This window comes from Equus caballus, chromosome 27 (genome assembly GCF_041296265.1).
Source record: "Equus caballus isolate H_3958 breed thoroughbred chromosome 27, TB-T2T, whole genome shotgun sequence".
Taxonomy (NCBI): Eukaryota; Metazoa; Chordata; class Mammalia; order Perissodactyla; family Equidae; genus Equus; species Equus caballus.
Genome location: NC_091710.1, coordinates 24,890,963 through 24,908,689, shown reverse-complemented (window position 1 = coordinate 24,908,689; position 17,727 = coordinate 24,890,963).

Genomic DNA, 17,727 nt, shown 5'->3' with positions numbered 1-17,727 from the left:
AGAACCTTTCCATTCTCATCTCCTGTTACATCACCCTAAGGACCCGATGCCCCAACCACATAGAACTTTGCTTTTTCATGAGCCTTTGCTTAGGCTGTTCCCTCTGCTGGGCATTCCTTTCCCTCTCCTCCTAGACTACCTCTTACTGGTCTCTCAGTAGTCAGTCAGCCCACATACCCGATCCTCCTTCATCCCCCAAGCTGCATCAGGTGCGCGTTCATGCCCCTCCTCTCCGTGCATCACTCATTGAAGCACTTTCAAACTGCATCATGTGCATCAACTCCCTTGTGTTTCTCCGCACTGGACTGTGAGCTCCTTGCAGACAGGAGCTGGGTCTTTTCTTTGCATCCTTGGTGCCTCCACAGTCCCGGACTGCAGAAGGCCTTTGGGTTCAACGCCTGAACTTGCTCCAGGGCATCGCTCCTCTCTCCCCTCTTGCTGATTTGAGACCTGGCTCAGACTCACTTGGTCTCTGCAAAGCTCTGAGACAGGGAAAGTGTGGCATAGGGCCCTTCCATCTTTCTATGCTACAGTTGTTTCTCCTTTCTTTGAGGCTTCTCTTAACTGTTCTCAATTCCCTTATTCTCTAATTCTTTCTCTCTCTATCAAAGTATGCTCTCAGAATAAGTACATTTTCTCTGAAACACAAGTAACTGCTGTTACCCTTTCCCCTGCTTATTAGCATTTTAATGGAAAAAAGTTGAAGGAAGTAATTTCTAACTGTGGAAATATCTGGCCATAGGAGAAGCCAGAGAAAAAAACTGAGGGTGAGAGCCTTCCATGGGGACTTTCTTCAAAGAGTGTCATGCATTCTCATGTACCACACTATGGACTGGAAAAGGGTGAAGTTGACCCATCTTCTGTGGCAGAAAGAAGAACAGAGAGAGCAGAGATCTTTTTCAAGACTGGTTTCTCTCTCTTGGTTCACCCCACACACCTCCCTGTCGGGACGCTACATGGGGGTGGTGTGTCCTAGGGCTTGCAAAAGGTGCGGTTCTTGAGGCTTAGATCTGTCTGTGGAAGTACCACAGCTCAAGGCAAGAAAGGAGAGAGCTGAGAGGATGGAATCCAAACACGAGACAGGAAGGTACCAGTCAGGGCCCAGCTGGAGGGTACTGCAGGCAGAGCAGAAGCTGGACAATGGTCGTCAGGGAGAAGAGTGAAGTGAGCACGGAGGAGGTGGCTGCTCATGACTGAGACCACCAACACTGGGCAGCTTGGAGGGTGACTTTTAGGTAGGTGGGTCCTGGTGGGACTCGCCCGGCTGGGCGAGACCATGTTCTGGGCAGGGTTCAGGGCTCATGTTCTGCAGTTAAGCCGTAGGAGAGCTCCGCTTCCACTGTCTGGGGCTGAGGTGTGACCCGTGTGCCCAGAGGCTATGACTCCCGTGACATGAAGACCATCACCAGTGGGCAGTTTGGCGTCCAGTGGGCCGAGTATTTTCTGTGAGGTCAGCACTGTGCGGGTTTCTGGTGGGCAGGGTTCGTGTTTTCCCCGGGGCAGAAGTGCAAAAATATATGGAATTCACCTGCAGACTTGCAACCAGCACCCAGTGGTCTTTGGCCAGGTCATCAAGGTGCTTATCCCTGCCGCATGGCCCCTCCTTCAGCAGTGTGTGTGGCCGCTGGGCAGAGTGTCCAGCTTTGGCCACTCACTGAGAGATGCTCACATCTCTATGTGATACCGGCTCTCTCCTTTGACCGTGGCAGCTGCAGTTTCCACCACCCTGTTCAGAGGCAGGAGACTGTGGCAAATGCAGGAGCAGGGAGCTGCCACTCGGCTTCGAGGGGCTCCGCAGAGACCCCTCACTCTCCTTTCCCCCATGTTTTATTACACTTTGCTTAAACACCCTAATTCCTTATTGGGATTTCACTTCTTGGTCTTAAGACACTACTTCTTGTGAGGATACAAATAGCCTGACTTCTTCTTCAGCCCCTTAGCTCCCGTGTGTGCTCGCCAGATCCTAACTGGGGCTGATTTCATCAAAGGGGAGGCAGAGGGAGGATGGAGTGGGGTGGGTAGCAGGCAGCACTGTGTGAGGGGAGAGCAGGTAGCTGACAGAGGCCATGGGACATTCGGAAGACCAAATACACCTACTTTCCCATCAGCCTCTAGCTGCAATGATCATAGTTTCCAAAACCCAGCTGGGACATTTGGGCCAATGAAATATTTTGATACCAACTCCAAATGTGAGGGGGTAGTTTTGAAATTGTAGTTTGGACACTGAAATGTTATAATTTCCAGGCCACTAGGATAGTTTATGAGGTCAACATTTGAAACTGGAACTACCCTAGGAAATCTAGGCTGCCCGGTGGCCTTCACTGTGGTGAGAGATAGTGGGTCTCACTGGAGACCACCGTCTGCTGACCTCTGTCTAATCCTTTGTCCATAAGCATTTAGAGGATGGGGCGAACGTGCCCACCCTGAGGTCCTGTCCTGTCAATGGGACCCTCCTCCCAGCACAGGCTCTGGCTCTGGCTCAGCCCTGACATGAACCACTGTGGCCCCAAGAGTTCAGAGAAATGGGGGAGAACCCAAGAGATTCTCTGCTCTTCTTGTCTCGAGGTCTAATCATGAGTTTTTCTTCTGTGGGAATGGAAAGAAGAAAACAGGGAGCGGAAAAAAGGACTGGGTGGGGTGAGAAACCAGCAAAACACAAACAGAATGGGAACATGCTAACCAAAACCCCTTCTGAACTTCTTGGAGGACACCGCAAGTGTCTGGTTTTTGGCAAACAGCTTGGAGCCAGCATTGAGCATGCTTTGCATTTCAAGGGGGAAAGGCAGGGGTCTCTAGTTCTCTGGTGGAGAAAGAAGGCAGGGTGTGAAATGCTCCACGTTTCTATCTAAACCCCTCTTACCCTTGGAGGGCCAGAGGAGAGTCTCTATACTCCCTCACCCTCACTGACAGATCCTGTCTCTTTGCAAAGAGAGTCTTGTCTTTTAACTTAGTCTCCTGCTTGCTGGCAGGCTCTGGGTCTTGTCCATCTTCATTCTTCCCCATGGTGCCTAATGGCACTGTGCGTGTAGCAGGCGCTCGGTAAACTTGGCCATGTCCCCGCTGGCTTCTCTTCAGCTCTGGTCCTGAAGCTGTGGGGGACCTCTCCTAGCACGATCCACGCTCCCTTAGGAGCAGAGAGGCTGCGTGATTGTAATCGGGTGGGAACAGCGCTATCACATCCACCTGCATTTCCCTGTGACCTTGGTGGAGGCACCTTGACTCTCTGTCACGCCCCTTCCTGGCCCCCACGGGCTCTCCCATCTGTGCACAAAATGCTCCAGATTCTGGGATGAAGCCTGGTCTGTCCAGGTGCAAATGATTGCTGCGTTACTACTTCAGACATCCTCCCTCTTTCCTTTTAAGTAGTCTTTGAAATTAAACTAAAAAAGAAATATTTGCACAGAGATTTCCCCCAAGGCCATTTTTAATACAGCTGGTAATCAGCACTGGCTTTCAAAAGTATGGTTATTATTGCCTTAAAATTATTGCATCATTTGACTAAAATCCTTTTGCGAATGTTTCTGATAAAATTTTTTATTAAAAAAAGTTTTCTAATGAGGCTATTTTCCTCCCTTTTCATCTGAGGGGCAGAGCAAATTCACTGTCACTATTTATTTAAATGGTAGAATACTTCCCCGACTATATCCCACGCTTTTTCTTCTAAGGGCCTTAAGAAGATTTCCGTATCCAGGAGAAACTAGTCTTGCCTCTAGGGTGAAATTGAGGCCCGGAGGATGGGGTGGCAGTGGCTGTAAAGGGCTTTGCCCCAAATCACACAGTGATCAGTCCTGAGCATGGAAAAGGATCTTCTGAATCTCCCTTTGTTTTTTGGGAAAGTGCCTTTGGAAAAATTATGATGGAAGAGATTTATCTTTATCACTCACCTTTCCTGTTCTAAAATTTTTCTCCTTATCCAGTCCACACCGTTCTGGTAAAGGATGTTTGGTGCTCAGTAGACCTTGTTAACTTCTGACTTAGCAGTATTTTTCAATTTATATATATATATAATTTTTTTTTTTTTTTTTTGAGTAGCATTGCAGTGTCCTTTGGGAGAATTAGCTCTCCTCCTCTGGATCACTTGTGATGGTTAATCAGATGCTAACTTCCTCTAGCCAAGGAGCGAGCACATGAGCTTTCCTAGCCCAGCTGGATGCTTATATTTATTGGTAATATTTTAACACTTTCATAGAACTCAACTGGATTCTTTGGTGTATTCTTAGTGTTGTCAAATTTAGCAAATAAAAATACAGCACACTCAGTTAAATAAGAATTTTCGATAAACGACCAATACTTTTTAAAGTATAAATATGTCCTCAATATTGCATGGGATACATTTATACTACAGAAGTATTCATTGTTTATCTGAAATTCAAATTTAACTGGGCATCCTATATTCTATCTGCCAACCCTGTCGGTATGCTGAGATGCATTCACTCCTGTGAAAAGTTTAGTTGTTGGTCCAGCAGTTGAATGGAGCCCAAGCAACTGAATGTTGCTATCATGGTTTTCTTATAAGCAGATATTGGGGGGAACAGGTTCTACATGGAAGTACAGCCTCTCTGAATTTCTAGCTGAGCAAACTCAAAACAGTGCCCCTTCTCTTTGTAAAGATGAGGCAGGCCAAGAACTCTGCATATTTTGTCGAGTTTCACAACTAGAGGTGGAAATAATATAGAGGTTTAGAGATGCGTTCCTGGGTATGAGGCAAGAGACCTTTAAAAGCAAAAGAACCATTAGATAGCGATTATAATATTGGTCATTGGGCCAGAACATCATGAATTTTCCATTTTAGGGCAGCGGTGAATGGGGCTGGGAGAAATTCAGCAGAGACTTAGGGAGGGACAAGCTCTGAAGAGAGGAGACCGGGGTGGACAGAGGGTGCTGGGGTGGGCTGGTCCAGATTCTGGGAGAAACCAGAGATGGAGCTCTTCAGCTGCTGGAGCCTCGTCACTATCTCCAGGGAGCTGGGACTCTCCAGCAAGGCCCATCACAGATGGGAGGGATGGCTATTTGCGCCACAGGTAGAGCTCCAACGTTAGATTGTGGATGTTCTCTGCAGATAGGGTTTCACTACGGGCACCGAGCTACCTGACAGGCATGGAGTAGGGTCCTCACACGACCCTCAGATGGCAGACCTTTCCCCCACCACACCACACGGCCGGAGCACGCTGAATTCACAGGGGTTTCAGTAAATCCTGCAATCAATCATCTTGTGAATTTCACAATTATACTGCACTGTATATTTATCGGGGGGGGGGGGTTAAATGTATCTGTTTGCTTAAGGTGAACACTTATAATGGGCCCCTCTTTTGGGTGGAACTTCAAAAGCTGAAGGTGGCCCAGACCGACCATGACTTCCAGGAGGACCCACCATCTAGGGGAGAGTCCTTGAGAACCTTGTGCTCCCAGCTTTCCCCCCTCACCTAAGTCATTGGAAAACAGTCAAGACCCTAAAGTCAGGTTTACATCCATGGCCAGCTGGGTATGCCTAGAATGGTCTTAGGCCCTCCCCACTGACTCTCTCAAGTCTCTCTGCTTCCAGTGCCTGAAATTACATTCTTAGACAAGGAGACTAGCTTCAAGGTGAGTGCGGGTGGTGAGGAGGGGGTGGAAGACCTGAAAACTGGCACCCAACTGGGGGAAAAAGTTTCAGCAGAAAGAGGAGGCTGAACCCAGAACACAGATTTCAAAGTCTGTACAAGTCACCCCAGGCCGTGCGGTACAGTAGGGAGTGCAGACTCCAGAGCCCCACTCCAGGGGTTGATCCTGGCCCTGTCATGTTCTAGCTATGTGACCTAAAGCAAGTCACCTGACCTCTCTGTGCCCTGGTTGTCCCATCAGTGTAATGAGGATAATAATAATGTCTTCTTATAGGCTTCTTATGTGGAATGAAACAACAAACATATGCAAACTGCTTATGACAGAGCCTGGCACAAAATAAGAGTTATCTTAGAATTAGCTATTTGGCCCCCACTGTTTGCCTTCAGTTGTTTGCTCAGCCATTCCAGTACTGCAGGTTTAAGGCCAACAGCTGGGTCTCACCTGATTTAGGAAGATTTGGGAAAGATAGGTGTTTTTTTTTTAATACGCTCACTCTCAAGGACAGAGCACATTTCCCATAGGATTTTTAATTAATTATCTCTATAAAACTATGGCAAAATACCTTCTGATGCACTTTCATTTTAACAGATCAAGAAAGTCTGGGTTTCTGGAATGCAGTGCGGGGGAATTTTAGGCATCCCTCTGTTGATAGCATCCAAAGACGCCACTGGTACAGGAGGGATGGCTGGGGCTGCAATGGCTCAGGAGGTAGAAGTAGGATTTCACAGGGCTGAGTTAGACTGAGGGTTCTTGTGAGGGTAGAGCTGTGCCATAGTCTGGAGCAGTGGTTCTCAAAGCACGGCCCCTGGACCAGCAGCATCAGTGTCACCGGGAACTTGTTAGAAATGCAAATTCTTGGATCCATCCCAGACCTATTTAATTAGAAGCTCTGGGGATAGAGACCAACAATCTGTGTTTTAACAAGTCCTCTTGGTGATTCTGATGCTAGCTAACGTTTGAAAACCTCTCTGGTCTATAGGATAAGTAAAGCCAAGGTTCAAATAACTGAGGTGAAGTCAGAGCCAAAAGACTGGAGGAGGGTGAGATGGAATCTGAGCCAAATCAGAGAATGGAGGTTCTGGGAAATTGCTCTGAACACCCATGGCTATTTTCAGCTAGTCTTTATCTTTTGCAGGTGCAGCCTGCAGATGGGTTGGGCTAACTTAAAGGGCCAGAAGCAAGGTGGCTAGGTAGAGAAGTATTTACAGGTGTTTTTGTAGATCATTCTGACCCCTTTGGAATGAGAAGTTGTGGTCTGTCACCTTTTCGGCATTCAAAAGGATGAGATCTTGTCAGCGCTTTTCTGAGAGAGTTGACCTGGCTTGAACACCATATTATGGAACCAGAATTTTGTCATCAGATGGGCCTTGCAGGTTGGAGTCTAGCCCTTTTCCCCAATACAGGAATCAACTCTGCAGTATTCCTGATAAGAGGTCAGGGATCTTCCTCTGACAGTACAGCGAGATGGAATTACTTCTGTTTGTTGGAAAGTCCCTCCTTTGGATGGCCCAAAGCACCTATCACCTTGCGTATAGCAAGTGCTCATGCATATTAATTGAAACACTAATGCCTTGTATTGAACAGACATCTAATCCATGCAACTCACCTCTCTAGCTGTAATACTCCCGCCTGGAGCAACACAGGACAGGTCTACTTCTGCTTTCATTTGGAGATGCCCGTTATGCTTGCCACAGTCTCTTCTCCAGGGGAAATGTTTCCTGAGTTTCTTCAAAGTTCCTAGTATGAGCTGGTTTTCAGAGACCCAAAACCTACAAGTAGGATGAGTAAGGAGCAGAGATATGAAAAAAAGGTCTAGGAAACCAATTGTGCATAAAATGAGAGGGGTTAGGTTGGGGTACAGAAGAGAACAGGCAGAGGTTGGAGTCAGTGTGGGGCCGATGAAGCAGGGTAATTTAGGATCTAAGTCCATGGGTGCTGGGCGACCACTGGGGAGTTCTTTTTCTGTGGGCCCCATGTATCTCACCAAAGCCAGGAGGATTTGGGTAGGAGCTGAGCAGGACCAGCCAGGGTCAGGTTGAATTTACGGTCACTAAAACCCCCAGGTCCTTTGTCCGTGAATTGCTGCCAAACCAGGGCACAACAATCCTGTGATTCACAATTGGTATTTTGGACCCAACTTCAGGGCTTTACCTAATCCTTATTAAATTTAATCTTGTTTATTCTAATCAGTTGGAACCATTTGAACCTCATTTCTGGAATGTGTTATCTGTCCCTTTCAACTTTGTGTCGTGCATCAAATTTATAAACTGGCTTTGATCTCAATGTCTAAAATGTTGACAAAAATGTTGACCAGCAGCCCATTAGAGACTGCCTTTCAAATTGAACCTACGTTAACCATCACAATGGGCTATGAGCTGTTCAACTAGCCATTTGTTCATTTGTCCGTTTGTTCACGAGTAAAATGCTATTCAGATGATAAGGTACCTTGTTCTGATGGTGCTGGGAGGAAGACTGTGTTAGAAATGTCTCCGTCGGTGCCTGCTGCATCCACAGGCCCTTCTAAGGAAATCATCCTCCTTGAAGTAGCATTCAGTCACAATATTTTATACCATGAGACCCCACTCCTCCTCCAGCTGCATCCCATTGGACCCGACTCAAAAGCAGCCGATGCATGGGCTGCCCACAGCCTGTGTGAGTCTTGGAGTGAAGAGCTCTGCCTAGACATGGTGAGCTGGTCTGATCAAGTGTCTAGTCCCAGGGATTGGAACTAAGAAAGGTGGCGAGGCCAGGTCTTTAATGGGAGGAGCTGAGGCTGACACAATGCCCAGAGAGGCAACATAATTATTAATATGAGAGTTATGAAGAATCTGAGTAAGCAAACTATGAGAAAGCAACAATTATGGAGGATCAGACTTTACTTTGTCAATACAGTGAACTAATATAATTTGGGAACTCTTTTGCTACAAAATACCGAGAAATCTTGAATACACTATAACAAATTCCCTTTTAAACATATAGCTGAGCTTATAAAAAAGTAAAAGAAATCCCCAGGGCCAAAAATGAAGAGCAAACTGAAAACCAAAGCTGGTAAAGATATGGTCAGAGACAATGGCAGCCCTAGGAGAGGACCAGCTTGTTATCAGACCTGGTAATGGCTAGGGGTTGGGTCTGAACCTCCTAGGAGACAAACTGTGCACTTGCATCAGGCAGAGGAGTTGGAACTGAGGCTCTTGCTTAAAGCTAGGATCATTTATGGGCTACATGGTCAGTAAAATAATAGACTAAAAAATATCCACCCACCTACAGCAAGAGCCAGCAAGGACACTTGTCTGCTTTGGCTCGGGTCTGGATGGGAAAAAGTATCCCCCGAGAATCTGTAGTCACAGCCTGTATCTTGCCTGAGGTTGGTTCTAATTTACGCTCTGGGTGGTCCAGGAATCTTCAAACTAAGATGTTATCATTCAAGTGGCCCAAGGCCGGTGATACCTCTGGGGAGACTGGCAATAAGCAAACACAAAATCCCACTGGAAGGACACACCCTGATCCCAGGCCTTACAGGATTCGCACAGATGGAGTTCTGCTGAATGTGGGCTCACAATTGAAAACTCACAAGGAAACAATCCATCATGAGCGTGTGTCGGTGGACATGACTAAGAATTGTGGAAAATGTGACTATTAGATAGGAATTCTTAAAAATATATGCTTAAAATGATTAAAGACCTAATGAAGTAATAAAAAATAGAAGACAAAGATATGAAAAAATAGTAGGCATATGGAATGAAAAATATAGGCACTAAAATGAAAACATAATAATTGTATGAAACAGCAAGTTTATATAAAACAAGAGAATAAAATAAAAGCTAGAGCTGAAGAAATTGTCCAGAATTCATTGCAAAGGGTTAAAGAGACATGAAATATTAAAGAGATGTTAAAAGACATGGGGGATAGACTAAAAAGCTACCATATCTATCTAACCAAAGTTCCAGAAAGAAAAATAAATACAAGAATGAGGGAGAGTCAATGTTTCAAGGAGTAATGGCTGATAACTTTTCAGACTTGATGAGACACAAATCATAGATTCTTAAATTACATGGGTTCCAGGAAAAATAAATTAAACTAAATCCACAACTAGACATGTTGGGGTAAAAATGCAGAGTCTCAGAGACTAGAAGGAAGACTTAAAAGCAACGAGAGCAATCCACAAAGATTAGACTATTGTCGGATTTCTCGACAGTAATAACAGAAGCCTGAAAATCACGCAGCAAAACTTCAGAATGTTGGTAAAAATGTTTATGCCTGGCTAAACTATCATTCAAGAGTGAGGGGGGAAAAAGACCACTTCAGAATGAAGACTGAGAGACACTAAGACACTCTCACTGAAGGAATTAGGAGAGGAACTTTAGGAAGAATAAAATTGAAAACAGAAGGAAGGATTAAGGTGCAAGAAGAAATGATGAACAGAGAAATTAGTAAATGTGTGTAAAAATCTGAACAAGCATTGATTTTATAGAACAATAATAGCAATGATGATTAATTTGCGGATGTAACAAAAGGTAGGTACTGGACACCTATGGAAAGATGGGCAGAAAGCATTGGAATTAGAATGCTAAAATCCTAGTATTATTTAGGAAGAAGATAGAGATGTTGATGAAGCCAAATATACATGCTATGGCAGACATGCAAATGTACGAGCTAACTCTTCCTTTGGGAAAGGACTTGCTGCCCAGTTGGGAGGATACCTGACAGGCTTCAGTTCCTAGCTTCATCAGCATCTGCCTCAGCTTTCAAGCTAAGGTCACACCATTATTGGAGCAGCCTCTGGCCAATGACTGAGCAAGATGATAGCAGCTAAGGTGGTGGGAAAAGGGCCTGGCTATTTCTGCCTGATGTGGGGCTCCACAGGCCCCCATTGGACTGCCAGATACTTTGTTGAACATGTGATGCGGTCTGAACGCTCCACCTTGTCCAATTCTTCCTTTTCTCTTTCACAGTGTTACTCCCCAAAAATCCTCTTGCACACTTAATTCCATCTCATCATTTGTTTCTCAGAGAACAGAAACTTGTGATACATGTTAAAATTTTTATGGAAGCACTCAAAAAAATAGAAATATAAAGTATAATTTCTAAAACAGTAGAGAGGAAGAAAATGGAATTGGTATGGAGAACAAAACCCCAGTCAAATAGAAACACAATATAACATGATAGAAATAAATCTAAATATATCAGTAATTATAATGAATGTCATTGTATTAGCTTGGCAATTAAAAAAACCCAGAGATTTCCAGATTGTTTTAAGGAAAAAAAAAACAGGCAAAATCCACTGATATGTTGTTAACAAGCACACCTAAAATATTAATCTACAGGAAAAGTTGAATATAAAAGACAATTCCAGCTAAAAGAAACCTGATGTAGCTCTATTGATAACTGACAAAATAGGGTTCTGTACAAAAAACATTATTAGGGTGAAGACACCTAACAATAACGTACAAATCCTCAGAGAAACATCAATTATGAACATGCCTATGTCAATAGAATAGCCTCAAAATATACAAACAAAAAAGGACAGGCTTGTCAGAAGAAATTGGTAATGTTATAATCATAGTGGTGGATTTTTACAGTTCTTTCTTGGTAATTAATAGATCGACCAGACCAAAAAAATTAGAGTATAGAAGATTTTAATAGTACTATTTTTAAGCTTGATCTAATGAATGCTTTCTTTTTTGAGTACACATAAAATCTTTACAAAAATTGATATGCACGTGCATAGAAGGCAAGGAAGTCAGCCAGCATCAGGAAGAGAGCATCTATGTTCAGGGAGAAATAAGCATGTGACGAGTAACTGAGTTTCATTATTGACACAAAACTTGAGGGGAGATCTGTGAATACTTGCTGGATTTTTTTTTTTTTTTTTTGAGATCTTATCTCCCTTACTTGACTCATGTGCCCTTACAATAAAGCCTCATTATTTGATATAGTCAGAGTAAATTTCTGTTCCTTGGAGCTGAAAGAGACCAGCTAAATCAGGACATTCCAAAGGGACTCAAGAACATCTCCCAGGAAGCTGAGAAATCGTTGTCTCACCCTGGACACCAAGCAAGAGAATGTATGTTGCAACTTGGCAAAGAGAAAATCCAGTTTCTCAGATATATTCCTCCAAATCCCCTACTATTTATTAATCCCACACTGGCAATTAACTGTCTGACAAAGAAGTATGTACTGGAATATATTTTCTTATGGGGCTGCTACAACAATATCACTTCTCTCTCTTCATTTACTATCACTCCTGTGTTAACCACTTTGCTTTTATCTTAGAATCACAGATTTCCAAAATAGGTTAGACTTTCTTGACCCAAATTGATGAACTACCCTTTGACTTACAAAAAGATCTATTTCTTTTGAACAGGTGTGTGTTCCTCTTTTGCCATGCTGCAAATCTGGGTCCAATCTACCCTCTTCTTGACTTAAATTGCAGATTCCCTTGTTATTGCTTATATCCCATCCATGGACATGTGGACATCTTGGACCATAAAGTAGGGTATTCCTTGGGATAGTAGGATTCAATTTACGTTTCCAGTCTTACCCTCCACTGCTGCACTTCCCTACATGCAACATGTTTACTTCCCATTTCTGATCATGCCTATTTCCACGTCTTTGTTTATTTATGTTCTTTTTCCTGGACCATTCTCCCCACCCCTCTTCACCTGTCAATTATAATAGTCATTTAGTCAGAAAGACCCTTCTAAGCATGACACAAAGTCCAGAAGACATAATAGAAAAGATGGAAAAATTAATTTACATAAAGGCTAACACTTACTATATGGTCCAAAATACCATCAACCAAATCAAAATACAAACAACAAACAGAGAAAGGTATTTACACCATAAACAACAGACAAAGGGCTGTTTCCTCAATATATACAGAGCTTCTACAAATCAACAGGCCACAACACAACATAAAGGAAATGCACAGACAATTCACAGAAAGGACAAATAGCTTTTTAAATCATATGAGAAGATACTCAATGGCACTTGTAAAAGAAATACAAAATTAAAACCCATTGAGATGTTACTTCTCACCTCTGAGACTGGCAAAAACCCAAAAGTTTGATTTCTGGTTTTTTAGTAGAGATGTGAGGAAATTGGCCCTCTAATGTATTGTTGGTGAGAGCATAAACTGGTATGAGCTCTACGGCGGGTAATTGACAATGTCTATGAAAATAGCACATGCCCTTTGATCCAGGGATGTTTCTTCTAGGAATACTCCTAGGGATCGTAGGTCCCTCATGCAAAGATAAACATGCAAGAGTATTAATTGCAACATTGTTCATAATGACATAGGAAATAACAAATGTGTCAATTACCTACCTCTGTGTAACAAACCATTTCAAACTTAGTGGCTTTAAATAAACATTTATTGTTGCTCTTCAGCCTACAGATCAGCTGAGTGGTTCTTTTGTGTCACCTGGGTTCCCTTGAGCAACTGGCCAGCTGCGGTCAGTTAGGAACCTCTGCTTCTGGGGTTGCCTGGCTCTTGGCTGGGGTGACAAGGATGACTGGGCATGCATCTCTTACTACCCAACAGGCTAGCCTGGGGTTGTTGGCATGGTGTTATCAGGGTTCCAAAAGAGCGAGTTCAAACGTGCAGGGCCTCTTGAGTCCTAGTCTTAGAAGTAGCACCGTGTCATTTCTGCTGCATTCAACTAACCAAAGCAAGCCACAGCGCCACCGAGACTCAAGAGGTGAGGTAAAAACTCTCTCTCTTAATTTGAGGAACTCAAATCATATTGCCAAGGCACGTGGATGGAGTGATGAGTGAAGGATTGTGGCCATTTTTGTGTCTATAACGAACACAAACGTTCATCAAATAGACAGTCTAGTTAAAATAAACAAATAAGGAAATGGCCGTAGAGAAATTCTATTCAATCTTTTAAAAGAATAAGGCAAACCTGCATGCATGAGATGAAAAGTTCTTCAAGATTTACTGTTAAATGAAAAAAGCAAGGTGCAGAACTGTCTACAGTATTCTACTTTTTGTAGGTATTTTTAAATGGACATAGACATTTTTGTTTGTAATATGTATAAATCTGTGGAAGGTTACAGAAGTGGTTGCCTTAGGAGAGGGGAATTTGGGGGCTGGGTCATGGGTGGGAGGAAATTACATTTCATTACATAGTCCATTGACTTAAAAGTTTTTTCTCCAGTTTTCAAAATTATCATACAATAAATTTACTTATTTTTTCCTTTGGTGTACAATACTATGCATTTTAACACATGTAAAATTTGTGTAATCAGCACTGTAATTAAGCTACAGAGCAGTTCTATCGTCTCCAAAAACCTCCCTTGTGCTGTTCCTTTATATTTCCCTGCTCCCCCAACCCTAACCCCTGGCAACCACTGATCTGTTCTCTGTCACTATATTTTGTCTTTTTCACTTTGACCTTTGTTCTTCCGGAATTTTTTAAGACAATTTTTTTTTTTAGCAGTTTTAGGTTCACAGCAAAATTGAGGGGAAGGTACAGAGATTTCCAACATACCTCCTGCCTCCACACATGCATAGCTTTCCCATTATAAACATCCCCCACCACAGTGCAACATTTGTCATGGTTGATGAGCCCACACTGATGCATCATAATCATGCAAAGTCTATACATTACGGTTCATTCTCGGTGTTGTACATTCTTTTGGTTTGGACAAATGTATCTATTTTTACAGTATCATACAGAGTATTTTCACATCCCTAAAAATTCTCTGTGCTCCACCTATTCAACTCCCTGCCCCCAAGGCCTGGCAACCACTGATCTTTTCACTGTATTCATAGTTTTGCCTTTTCCAGAACGTTGGAATGTTCCATTTGGTTGGAATCATATGATATGTAGCCTTTACAGATTGGTTTCTTTCACTTAGTAATATGCATTTAAGGTTCCCCCACATCTTTTCATGACTTGATAGCTCATTTCTTTTTAGCACTGACTAATATTCCATTGTCTGAATGTACCACAGTTTATTTATCTATTCACCCACTGAAGGACATTTTGGTTGCTTTCAAGTTTTGGAAATTATCAATAAAGATGCTAGGACATCTGTGTGCAGGTTTTTGTGTGGACATAAGTTCTCAGCATCTTTGAGTAAATACCAAGGAGCATGATTACTGAATCATATTGTAAGAGTATGTTTAATTTTGAAAGAAACTGCCAAAACTGTCTTCCAAAATGGCTGTACCATTTTGCATTCCCACCAGCAATAAATGGGAGTTCCTGTTGCTCCACGTTCTCGCCAGCATTTGCTCTTGTCATTGTTCTGGATTTTGGTCATTCTAATCAGTGTGTAGCGGTATCTTATTGTTGTTTTAATTTGCCTTTCCCTAATGAGGTATGAGGTGAAGCACCTTTTCAAATGCTTATTTGCCATCTGTACATCTTTTTTGGTGAGTTATCTGTTAAGGTCTTTTGCCCATTTCTTAAATCAGGTTGTTCGTTTTCTTATTGTTGGGTTTAAAAGTTCTTTGCATATTTTGGGTAATAGTCCTTTAGCAGATGTGTCTTTGCAAATACTTTCTCCCTGTCTGTGGCTTGTCTTCTCTTTATCTTGACAGTGCCTTTTAAGGGCAAAAATTTTAATTTTAATGAGTCCAGCTTACTCATTCTTTCTTGTATGGATCATGCCTTTGGCATTGTATCTAAAAGTCATTGTCACACTCAAAGTCATCTAGATTTTCTCCTATATTATTTCTAGGAGTTTTATAGTTTTGTATTTTACATTTAAGTCTGTGATCCATTTTGAGTTAATTCTGTGAAGGGTGTAAGGTCTGTGTCTAGATTCATTTTTTTTTTTTTCATGTGGCTGTCCAGTTGTTCCAGCTCCATTTGTTGGAAAGACTACCTTTGCTCCATTGTATTGCCTTTGCTCCTTTGTCAAAGATCAATTGACTGTATTTATTTAGATCTATTTTAGGCTCTCTGTTCTGTTCCATTGATCTATTCTTTTGCCAATACCACATCATCTTGATTACTGTAGCTTTATAGTAAGACTTGAAGTTGGGTAGTGTCAGTCCTTCGGCTTAGTTCTTCTCCAATATTGTGTTAGCTATTCTGGGTCTTTTGCCTCTTCATATAAACTGTAGAATAAGTTTATGATTCAAAAAAACTTGCTGGAATTTTCATGGGGATCACATTGAATCTATGTTTGGGAAGAACTGATATCTTGACAATATTGCATCTTCTTATTCATGAACATGGACTATCCTCCATGTATTTAGTTCTTCTTTGATTTTGTTCATCAGAGTTTTGTAATTTTCCTCATATAGATCCTGTATATATTTTGTTAAATTTATACCTAAGTATTTCATTTTAGGGGGTAAAAATGTAAATGGTGTTGTGTTTTTAAGTTCAAGTTCCACTTGTTCATTGCTGGTATATAGGCAAGCAATTGACTTTTGTATATTAACCTCATGTCCTCCATTCTTGCTATAATCACTTACTAATTCCAGGAGTTTTTTGTTGATTCTTTCAGATTTTCCACAGGGACAGTCATGCCATCTGTGAACAAAGACAGTTTTATTCTTCCTTCCCAATCTGTATTCCTTTTATTTCCTTTTCTTGTCTCCTTGCATTAGCTAGAAATTCCAGTACGATGTTGAAATGGAGTGATGAGAGGGGCCATCCTTGCCTTGTACCTGATCTTAGAGGGAAAGCTTTGAGCTTCTCACCATTAAGTATGATTCTTTTGGAATTAAAAAAGATCATGAGCATGTATCATCAATTAAAAAATAAATTTTGTTGTCCATTGTCCAAATATACCTCTGCCCTAAAGCATTTCCTGATTCTCTCAACCAGATGATTTCTCCTTCCCTTGAAAATCCCATGCCATTAATCTTGATCTTTTATGGCATGTATTATATTCTGTCTTGTTTTATAGTTACTTGTAGACTTTTCCTAAGTCCTTCCTCCTGGATTTTAAACTTGAGAGGAGGCACCCTGCCCTACTCATCTTTATATTCCCAACTGTCCTTAACTCTATGCCTTACATCACTGAGTTCTTAATAAATATTTGTTTCTTTTTTTTTTTTTTAAAGATTGGCCCTGAGCTAATATCTGTTGCCAAAATTTTTTTTCTTCTTCTTCTCCCCAAAGTCCCCCAGTACATAGTTGTATATGCTAGTTGTAGGTCCTTCTGGTTCTGCTATGTGGGATGCCACCTTGGCATGGCTTGATGAGTGGCGCCAGGTCTGTGTCCAGGATCTGAACCTGCAAAACCCTGGGCTGCCAAAGTGGAGCGTGTGAACTTAACCACTCAGCCATGGGGCCGGCCCCCTTAAGTATTTGATGAATTGATTCCAATTGAGTCATTTGACCACACACTCTTACAACTTTTATTTTGCTGTTGTTGACTATTAGCCGTAAGCATGCTTCTCCTACTTCTTGTAATATATTTCCATAGTGCAGCATCTATCAGAACGCTTTCTTCACTTCTTGTCGTGGAGCAGGAACAAGCTCAAGACGTTGTTTGCTCATAGCATTTTTCTGCCTGGTCTGTGTCACTCTATAAGGGTTTGTTCTGTGAAATACATGGTGGAGCTGACTTCTTGGTAGCCTGACAGCCCTTACTTAGCCATGCCTCCTTGGAGAAAGTTTCTTGATTTCTGACACTTACAGTCTGAGGGGAGGAGTATTGAAATCCTCTGAAGATGAATGCTGACAAAGACCTCTTTGTGCTGCTGCCAGTGTTGTTCAGTGTCTGGCTTTGGAGTGATAAGGGCTGGGACCTGTTCTCACCTGGGCATGTCTCTGTTGACGGAAGATAGCTGTCTGAGCTCAGGTCCCAATGTGCACAATGGAGGGCACAGCCTATCTGGTGGGGGCAGCAGTCTGTATGCGACACTTTTACAAATCAGGTTCAGAGAAACTCGCTGCAGCTGGTAGATGGAGGACTCTCAATTTTTTTGGAGTGTGATCTTGAAACAGCATGATTTTTTTCCCAATTGCTGCTTTTATTTGTACAGTGTAGACACTTTGTCCCTCTGGTTAGTGCATTCCTTAATGACTCCTCAGCTGGGTGCTGACTTTCCTGTCACCTTGAATCATTTGCACAATCTTATTCCAACCTTTAAGACTTGATCCTGTTAACTTTTCAAAATTTCAGTCTTAAGCACAATGCAACACTTTTCTT